Source organism: Nomia melanderi, chromosome 4 (assembly GCF_051020985.1).
Source record: "Nomia melanderi isolate GNS246 chromosome 4, iyNomMela1, whole genome shotgun sequence".
Classification (NCBI taxonomy): Eukaryota; Metazoa; Arthropoda; class Insecta; order Hymenoptera; family Halictidae; genus Nomia; species Nomia melanderi.
Window position 1 is genome coordinate 17,686,928 of NC_135002.1, and position 11,419 is coordinate 17,698,346.

The 11,419-nt window shown below is 32.4% G+C and overlaps 1 protein-coding gene across 6 annotated transcripts in view; it reads right to left on the reverse strand.

Annotated features, from left to right (window-relative positions):
• The window catches only part of Synd (protein kinase C and casein kinase substrate in neurons protein Synd), a 112,069-nt gene extending 101,787 nt beyond the window's left edge, over positions 1–10,282 (reverse strand). For 2 of the 6 annotated variants that reach the window (XM_076367272.1, XM_076367270.1), the window contains exon 1: positions 9,960–10,281. The gene's annotated coding sequence lies outside the window, so the exon portion shown is untranslated. Of the gene's footprint in view, positions 1–9,959 lie in introns of all 6 variants that reach the window. The other 4 variants (XM_031972893.2, XM_031972891.2, XM_076367273.1 and 1 more) reach the window with 3 other exon arrangements.
• Positions 10,283–11,419: the final 1,137 nt, after the last annotated feature.

Sequence of the window (11,419 nt, forward strand, 5' to 3'; positions counted from 1 at the left end):
GTATGTTGTATTTGATAAGATATGGTTGTAAAATTATATAGCATTACGGATTGTTTATAGACCATTTGTTTCGGATTACGAGAATCACTTTCGAGTGAGTATGAATTAGTATCAATTTACTTTTAAAAGTAGATAATAATTAAGAATTAATCTTCAAAGATAAATTGTGGATTTTAGTTTATTGAACAGAATTCTTTGTTAGAAGAATTTTATTCAATAGCAAAGTTTAGTTAAAAGAAGTAAATTCAGGAAGTCTGAAAATGTTTTAAGTGCAAGATTGTTAGCCTTATGAATTATGCATAATGCAGTGAAAGATGAAAGTCAATTGAATTTAATATTGTTTTTATCTGAATACATATAATCAAACTAAAATCTCACTGTCGAAAGAACTGACTTGTTACGATCTTGTACACTTTTCTGTAAATTATACCAAAGAATTATTCTTCTGGATACAGATCTACAGTTATTCTTAAGACGCTGGGTTTTCACGGGCTCTTAAAAGTTTTGAGTGCCTTGAAACCACAACAATCCTTGGATATTCATTTTACGACGTTGTTTTGCGACAATCCTTAAAAATGCGACCGTTTCACAACAGAGAAGAGTAACATTGGGTCAAATCTTACAAAAAGCGAACTTTTTATTAGAAACTACTTAAATCAGATATCTGAATCTCCAGATACTTGAAGCTTTATTGTTATAATTTTATAAAATAACATATATAAGCTCATGTTTGTATAAGATTTTATTTACTTTTACTTGTAGAGTATATTGATATTATTTAGTGGAAAAATCTGGGACACTATGTATTTACATACATTTATGTAAATATTTACATAAATCCTTACTTTTATAGGTATATACACTACTTAATATTTTAATCATCCAATTAGTAAACTCGATCTAGTGATAACGATAATGATGAAGATGTATAGAAATGCAAATAAGATACGAGATTGTAACAAGCATAAAATGAAATTGAGAACAGGTATAAAATGAAATCAAAATAAATAAAAAATTATAAAATGTATTTTTGTCCAAAGAGAATATGTTTCATGATATTTGTCATATTAACCCCTTGTCTTATGATTTCTTTCTGAACTGTGATTTATTTAACTACTGTGCTCTAAGGTATAATTATTGATAACAGAGGTATAATATGTAATTTGCATTCAAACAAATTGAATAATTTTTATGTTAGTAAAATTCTATTTGAAATTCTCACCGCGAGTCTGACACGATATTGTAGAGCAGGGGGTTAATTTTGGAATAGTCACATGTTTATACATCATATTTGGTCTAAAAATAAATACGGCACTGAAAATTATTATTCCTGTACAGTATGCAATGTGTTAAAAATGAATTCCATCGCTTCTACTTTCGTATAATTATGTAATTGAGTCCATATTTCGTAATGAAGGATTGCCTAGATTTTGTCAGAAAAGTTATAATAGAATTTCAGAAGAAAAGAATGATACGAAAGAGAATAAAGCGCAGTTTCTATTGAATTTAATACCATTATTCGCGTGAAAATGTTAAAAAGCAGCTGCCTTTGTATACAATGGATGTTCAAGTGATTTCACCAGTGCTTAAAATAATAACCTTAAGATAACAAATCTGATGAAACGAAGTATTTTCATAAATAAATTTAATTATTCCACCGTTATAAATGGATGATTAGTTAATAAATCATGCCGAGAAAAATAAATATTTTTAAACAGATTTTCATTTTGAGCAATTCAGAGAGCAAAACACGTAATGATATTAAACAAAAAATGTTAACGATTACAAAACAAATAATGAATGTTTTGAAGTTTGGCGCGTGTTTTGAATATTTCTAACAAAATCTAAAGTAATAAATAATCAGTTTCTCCAGGCTACAGACTAGTTACTCGCAGTTCCTGTAGACGAGTTATTCATTTTTTTTATTGAAGAAATTTAATAAAACTGATACATTTAATGAAACTGATAAGTTATTATATGCCTGCACAAATGTCTGGTATCGTTACACCTTTCATCCATTTTCATAACAGATAAGTATCAGGATTTACCAGAAGAATTCGAAAACTTCCATAGGCTCTCCCGAGTTTACCTTGTATAGGTATTATAACGCACGTCAATTCGCTAGCCAGCTGATTACATCTGCTGTTTCGAGTTAGTTCAATGTATCGATCGAGGATACAATTTTACACATCGATGAAGGTTTCGACACGGTTCTCGTTTTGGAGAGAGTGCAATGGATTAGCGGGAAGAACTGCAAGAGAAAATCGAAGAGGCACGCTACGCCGTTCCATTCAGATAACCCACTTTCGTTCGTCGGTATGCACGTAGCATCTTTCGATCGACGTGTCATCGTTTTCACGGATTTATGGTTTCGTGGTACCGTGATCTACCTATCATAATTCTAGGCATACGTCGGATTATGAAAATATTTGGAAAGTTTGTTTGAATAAACTATCACATTTGAATATAGTTGTCACTTTTAATACCTAACGTTTAGAGAAATTAATTAGAGAAGTATAATTACTATATCATACCTATCTTGTCCCATGCTTGAATTGTAAATCTCTTATTAATATCAGGAACTATATATATAAAACTTCTTATTGTAGTATTTTATAAATTTTCACTGTAACGTTAAGCGACAAGATATATTCGTTGGAGTTCTAATGTAATCGTTATTTTCGAAGTTTCGCAAATTTGTGTCATGGAGTTATGAAGCAAATTTACATCATCGTAACTATATTTTTTGTAATTTTATGCTATGTAAACAATTCAAACGATTGTGTGATCACGTAAAGATTTGAACCTGTTAACTGTGGAATTTGGTTTCAAGAATTTCTCGCTTTACGCGCAATAAAGTCAAGAAATGAAGTATGTACTCGTCAAACGCAGGACGAATGGCCGTAGGGCATACTTTAATGAAAAACCAAAGAAAAACAAAGAAGAATTACATGTTTATCTGACAAAATAAGGAATTCATCGTTGAAAGAATTAGGGTCATTTCAAGCTTTAATATGACGTGTATATTCGTCATACGCAGTTAACTGGTTAAAGGTGTTCTTGCATCGATTAAGCAATAAGTACTTAAAATTACCAAGGGTCAAACAAAATTTGTACGGTGTTTCAAAGCTTTCTACAATTTCTTAACAAACTGTGTTACTTTAGTTGGTACAGAGTGTCTATATATTTTATTTATATCCAAACTTTGTAATCTATACAAACTTAACAACGATGAGCGAAATGTTAAGACGTACTTTCGTACTTTCGTACTTTCGGAAGTCGAACTTGAGAATGCAGCAATAAATGGAACAAAACAGATTTATAACCTAGGTAAGGAAGGTTTTGTATTAAAACGGTGCAACGAAAATGATTGAAAAGATTGAATACATTCGGGACATCCACATATGTATATACATTCCCACTCACACAAAGGATGCGCTTATGAAGTTCCAGTATTTCAATGTAATAAAGTCCTGACAAAAAAGTATTCCCTATTCGCTCATTTGTCATAAAAAGTCGAATAAATGCGTTCAACATCGTGTGTGACGGAGTACATACATTCTCACGAACTTTTCCTGGGAGCTAATAGAATTTCTCGCGACAAACTTATGCCGTATATTTTTTATTCATTTCTGTGTCTCAAATTCCCACGTCCCGGTAATGAACATTATTAACGAGGGCTGAACATTATCAAAAACAAGTTTCATTCAAATAATTATCCAATAAATTTATTATTATTTTAAACATTCGTATATTTTACAAGTAAATCAATTGGAAATATTTCTGTTTTCAGAGTAAAATTTCACAATTTATTTGTAAGCATTTTTATTGTCAAATACGTTATTATTTCATTTAACTGCTAGCTCCTTAACTCGTTTAAATTTAATTCTACACGACTGTAATTCGAATTTTTAATCGATTTATTCTATAAAAAAGTAAAAAAGACTCCTTTTGGTCAGTAATATACATTGTTATATATACTGTACATACCTATATGTACCTGCTACCATAAATCTACCAAGTATTACATCTAGATACTTGTGAGCAGCAGTATAAATACAGTACATAGTAAATGTAGTCCAAGGCTTGTGCTCTATACCAAACGTACAGTTTCATTACAGTTCATATCCTAAGACTTTGAAACATGTGCGACGGTTAAGAAATGCTAGAACTATAACAAAAAATAGACTGTTAAGAAGTGCTAAAACTATAACAAAAAATAGACTGTTATTATAGAATTATTATAAGTACAGCAAGTCTAATGTAGAAATTCGAAGAATTAACTATTAACACTAAAACTACCGAACGTGTCAAATTGGCCCACTTCAGAATTTTGATTTTATAAGTACTTAAATTATGAACGCGTTCTTGCGAAAGATTTTTAATTAAATTGGTGTATTTGTACAGATACGAATCTACGAGACCCTTCGAATTTTAAGAAACGTATTATACTAATTTTTATAAAAGAAATTGGAAATAAGACATTCTAATTGCTCGGTGGTTTTAGTGTTAACATTTTGAATGAAATGATTCAGCCGGCTTAAGCTACTTTCAAGTAATTAACTTCAAATGTTTCAGATAGGTTTGACATAAGATTCCGGATGTGTTAAACAAAATCTTCGTTTCTTAGTTTCTAAATCTTTTAGTTTTTAATCTAAAAGATTAAAAAAATGTTATTTTCAGTTATAACAAAAGAAACCTTACTAAACCAGTAATACTTTCACAGAATTTTAATTCGAACAAAAATATATTAAGTGATCAAGATGATATAGACCACCCTGTAGATCACCGAAAGTCCGAAGGAAATGAATTTTGACATTTAGAGAAAGTTCGTAAATTCGTTCGAAGCACGTTCTGCTGTAGCGTGTCTACTCATCATTAGCAGCGTTGAAATGAAAGAAAGCGATAAAACTGTACAATAATGCATGAAAGTCATTTCGAACGGCACAAAAAACAATATTTATTAACGGAACCGTAGATGTACTTAGATCCACGTCCTTCGATAAAAAAAAAATGAGTTCACGTAATAAAATCGATGTAGCGGAGTAAATGTGCGCGACAAAATGAAATCTTATCTCGCGCATTCGCTTCACTTTTCACGTTTCAGCGGCGATAACAATCTTTGCACAATTACGAAAGAGCACACCTGTGTGAAAGAGAGAAGACTCGTTGTCTCGTTGAAATCAGAATGGCAGCAATGATCCTCGAAAGAATTCGAGTCGATGGCCAATCGATCGGGAAAGATGGTACATCGATGGAGTTAAGAGGGACGCGTGTTAAAAAGACTTTGCATACCATTGGGCGTTACGGTCGCGTCACTATCGTGCCCGACATTACTCACGTAACGTCCTTTCGGATAATTAATGCGCGTTACGTGATCCAGTCGTGTACACGTCGTCTCAAAATAAGTGACGCTAGTTTAAAAGACAAGAGACTCGATATGGAAGTTATTGAAACAGTAAGGTAGGCCGAGGCGAATCGGATCAGTTCAGATTTAACAGCAAAAAACTAATAGTTAAAACTTAGAATCGAAATTTTTGTTCATAGATTCATTATTAATAGACATTCAATATTAGTAAAAAAATTATCAGAAAACTTAAAGAATAAAATAAAGATTCGAAGAGTACAGATAACCATGAAGCAGAGCAATGACTTCGTAAGTAGATGTAAAATGCGAAGGAGTGTTGAATAATAAATCGAAAAATCTATTCGAATGTGCAGCTTCAATCCAAGGATGTTGTGTAGCATGCATTATACTTCCAATTGGAAACTTTCTCGTTTCATTTTCTTTCGGCAACATTGAACCCGGCGCTTTTACGAGCATGCAAGAAATTATAAAGCTCGGCACGTTGGATTTTCACTTTTTATGGGTTCTATGCTTTCCTCTGTAAAGAGAGAAGATCGATTTCAACAGGTGGGCTTTCTAAGCTGTACGGGAAAAGTAAATGAGACGGAAAGACATTAAGAAAAGAGATCTCTACAGCAAACTATAGTACGATAACTAGCAATATCTTGTCCTTCTTATTAATAAAATTAAAAAATCGTCATTTCAATATTTATATTATTTGTGTCATTTAAATGCTCTGTTGTATTAATGATATTAAAGGCCAATCACATTCAATCGTTTCAAGGTAACAATTATCACATGTTATGTCATACTAAACTATCGAGTTTACAGTCCAATCGTATCTAAGATATTCTTTTTCCTTTTTACAGTCTTCTGTTACAAATTATGCTCCTATACTTCTATTGCATTAAACCAAGAACCTCGTACAATAGATGTTAATTGTACTAACAAATCGTAGTAAAATAGATATGCAATAAATAAAAATCTACGATCATTAATGTTTAGAAGTAAAAACGATAATCAACACACAGAGTACCTACCATTAGACAAATCGTACAGCTAATACCGATGAATAATTAATTTTCAAGATCAATTTTAAAAGAATACAGATTCGGAGACGACATTTTAATGTATTTTTTCGATTGATTTTATGTAAGCAATCATTCTTTTCTATTGTATTGTAATCTTTACTATACTTGGTGTACGCTTAGTAAATATTTTTGGCCTTGGTGAATAAATGAAGGAAAAATGTACTCTATTCTAAATAGTTTTTTAAGATGCCCATAAATACCAGGAACATTTGCGTAGGTCACTCTGCATGCGTAATTCAGATGCAAAATCAGAACGTGATAAGTATTAATACCCTCGATGCTTGCAAACGGCTTCGTAACGTTGACACTATAAATGCTAAAACACAGGTTATTGCAATTCCCAACGGTAGACCTGTGTCCCTAACTCATTTCCAGAACTATTATCACCGCAAGCAAACCGCAAAGATCATTTCCATGCATCCCACACGTGGCATTCACTTTCACAGTTGCAACCAATAGCATTTTGAAATTTTTAATCGATGCCGTGGAGTATATTTACATTTTGAATGGAATTTAAACAGAATATAAGTAACTTTCGAACGCAAACAATTTCGATACGTTACTCTTGAAACTTCACAATGACCAAACTGTTCTCAATGCTAATTATTCTCTTGCCGTGTCATTCCTCTCGCACCTGCACCAATTAAAGTTGCTGCATCATTAATCAGATGTTAGAAGAAAAAATAATCGGTACTTGTTACGAAAATTAAGTATCTATTAACAACGCAAAAATAACCTCTAATTTTGATTTTTTTATTTTAGCTGCGCGTTTCATCAATTTTCGTTATAATTGTTCGTAATATCATAATCATATTATATACACGTACAAATTTAATCTGTCTAAGAAATCTTCAACGCAACTCTAATCTAATATTATTAAATAAAGGATTAACCAGAAGCATATTTTATTAAATTCAAACTTTCGTTCTAGAAATCTATTTACATGCCAAGTAAATATTATCTAGTTAGAAGAAATACAACCAAATTTTCCATTCTAGTTAAAGTGGAAATTTAATTTGAAAATAATAAATTGATAATAGCAAAATAATTGTTTGCTTTGATCCGTGGATAATGAGCAACATTTATTGTTGTTAAATTGGTCTATAAATCTTCATCACGAGCCTGATTCGTCATTCTACGGCAAGGGGTTGAATATCAGCCGCTGAAAGCCTGACTACCAACCTTATTTATTTATCTCTAAAGAATGAGCAGTTTAAGAAAATTTTAAGTAAAATATGAAAATGTTGAAATATTTCTAGTGAAACACTTCCGAGTTGAAAGGGTTAATACTAATATTAATACTAATAATTAAATAATAAATTATAAATATTAATACTAATAATTAACACGTTGAATGCCTCACGATTTCATATAGCAAAATACTCAAATCGAAAAATATAATATTAAATCAATTTAATTTAATTGCATTATTATTATTATTGCATGTCCATCTGGCTGAATGTCACCGCATTGGGCAGCATTATTTATAATATATAAATCTTTTCAAATAATCATAGTTTAACTGAATAAACTATTGTAATCCGATTTCGTTGGGGGTTATCGGTGACCCCCACGGCATTCAACGTGTTAAATAATAAATTTTCGTAAAATAAAAAGAATATATGTTTTTTGTTTCCGGAAGCAAAACAAATGTAGGAAGAAATAAACGATGATGAGTGCTCATCAATGCATAAAACATGCATACATATAGAAGAGAACTACCGCGTTATTACAGGGCCGGCGTACAATGTGTTAAGATATTCAATAACTGCGAAATAAAAAAACTGAACCTCGTAATTGTGACGGGCGGGGTTGTTCTAGTGCTAAACCATCAGAATGTAAATTTTTTAGATTGTTCGTACGTGAAGAAATTCCGAAAAGAATTGTTTTATTCTCGGGTATTTGTATCTATTTACAGGTAATGCTCGGTGTAGTCACTGTAGAAGTGGTTCGCGTAAAATCATGCGGAAAGACAGCACGTACACTAACAAGGAATGTGATAGCATGGTCCCGAGACTGAGAACGTGGTGAGAGTACGGAAACTTGGATAGTCGCCAATTTATACAACATCTAAACGGTCGCGGCTCCGAGGATTTTGCTCCTTTCGAGTATTCGGTTTTATTTAGTGTGAACTAGAATACACCTACCTCGCCGAATGGAAGATTCGATTCGAAAACACCGATCAAACGTCTACCGACAACCAATATCAATTTTTTTTCATTAAAGTTCTGTATTTTCCTACTATATATAGTAGATATATATTTTTAATATCACATACATTATCTCTTCATGTGTTTAATAAATTCATGGTACAAAATCAATTTCTTACTACCCTAGAAACAATTTGTAGAAATTTGGATTTTCATAGAATATTTTTGGGGGTTCAAATGAAATGGGGTTAACTCAATAAATTATTTACATATACCTGTATATTTTATAGAGTAAACAATATTTTAAAAGCTTTGACTTTCATTATATACCTTTCTCGCGGTTACCTATTTCAAATTCTTCTTCTAGTTACTTTTTGACAGTTTCGGCAATTTCAGAATAAGGTTATAAACGAGTCGGCACGGTAATCTAAAGTTATCGGTGAAGCAATCGGTTAAAAATAAAACAGGAACTTCGTTAACCTTCCTAGACGTTTTTATTTCGTTATGTTTTCTGCATAAATACACTGTCACGCGAGGTAAATATATCGTACGTACACGCGGCAACAGTTTGAAGACTTGACACCAAAAAAAAAAAGAAAAGAGGAAACTGAATCAATAACGTCGGGATGCCGATTCTAAACCGTTTAAACAGCGAATGACAGATCAGCTACATTACGATGCACGCTTTCTAGTGAAAAATTCTAGGCGTGCGGTGACAGACAAACGTGATTTATGATTCGATATTTGATCTAGCAGTCAGGTGGAAACCGAGTGTACATCTATCAACCTATTTCATCTTTCTCTCGTCCTCCTTACCGAAGTTGTATATATCCAAGATTTTTTCGTCGTGACGGGACTACCTGTTAAAGGAGATGAATCAAAAAATAACTCTTAAGATGAAGGTAAACCGTATGATTCAGTTGCACGAGCAAAGAATGTGGGTTAGCCTCGTTAATGTCGATGTATCGTCGAGGAAACCGACTTATCCAGGAAGATTTGATTAATGCACACTCTAACAGAATTTTACTCGTGATTTATAATACACCGAGACTTAATTACGTCTCTTTGAAATTCGGTACGAATCATAAACAAGGCAAGAACACAGTCTACTTCGCATGATCTAGTAACTTTCTCGCGGTAGTATATTTTTATTCGGCGGATTTGCGTCAAGTTCATTGAAACATAATATTGTTTTGTCAAATTAACAGAGACTGGCGAGAACACTCGGAATCGATTAATTTCCACATTAAAGCCGCGACATGTGTCGGCGACACATCGTTCGCACAATCTGTCGGCAATATGTGCGACGATTTACCAGACGGAAAAAACGCGTGGAAATACGCGCGCTTTCGTAAATCCGCTTTTACTCACCGAAAGCAATTCCTCGAGGCAAATGATCCGACAACCGACGATATCCTTCCAGAGCTCCGGAAAAAAACTAACCAAAAATCGTATCCACGTGTACGAGTTCAAACTAATCACGACACTGAATCACTCACTGAATCCGCGAACGGGCACGCGATCCGATGACACTTTCGACACGCGATTTTATGGCTATGGAATTTCGTCACGTCGCGCGTTCACTCAAGAAACGGTACAAACGCTCATATTGCTGCCTCGCAGAGTGAATTACCAGCTTCCCTCTCTGATCAGCAGCCGATGGGCGTGGTTTAACTCCGTTGACACTCGAGGAGACACGACTGAATACGACTAAACTGCATTGGCGAGGCGGAAGGTTCATTCACACGCATACAACGCATCCTCAGCGAATCAAGTATTACGCGCGAAATTTCAAATAGATGTAAATGGATCAGTTTATAACGGGTAACAAATTTAATTAAGAAAGTTTTCTATAAGGGAATTTATTAAATTTCGAGTCAAACAGAAATTCATTTTATGAATTATAGATTCTATCAGATAATAGACAATGGATTGGATTAGTATTATTTGATCTATTTAAATGGAACCATTCAATGATTATTTAATAGTACTATTTACAGATAGTATTTTACAATTTATAATGTTATTTGTAATAAATTTGACGTATTTAATAATCCAAATTATGAATTATAAAGCATTCTAATATTCAAATCATTACTGACGATCTAAATGATTGTCAAGGAGAGTGTAAAATGGAAACTGTAATTTGTAGTAACAGATTATTTTAATTAAATCAAAGTGTTTATTTTATTATCAAAGAAAATATAGCAAAATATATAATACTCTTAGTTTCTATGTTAACCATGAACAGTACCTAATCACTTATCTTCGATGAACACAGAATAATTGAAATGGAATAAATAATTTTATAATTCTCAGTGCATTTCAATTCTCTACTTTTGGAAGATTGCAATAAAAATTTTGTTTACTGGAATAAAAATATTTCCCATTATCTTTTACATAAATATCATGTTATATTAATTATTATTACTTACGTGTACAATTAATTTTTAAAATATCATCGGTAGGATTGCATGTTGCTTACAAAATATAAACAAAATTTTAAGAATAGAACAATAAGGAATTTAATATGACTCGAACGATAAGTGACTTTTTATTGAAATTTGTACAATGCTAATAAACAAAAAACTCTACCATGAAACAAATGCATAATAAAATGATCCGAACAAGTATTATGTCGTAAAGTGAATGCCAGTGCCATCTGCTGTCTAAACTAGCTAACGAGCATCACGTAATCACCGACGAGAGACAGGATAGACTGGACATCCAATGTAAATTTTTATTATACGGATGGGATGTTACGTGACCATATTACCATTCCAGCATCACTTACAACCTTACCAACAAAGTACAAATCAGTACGAATAAAT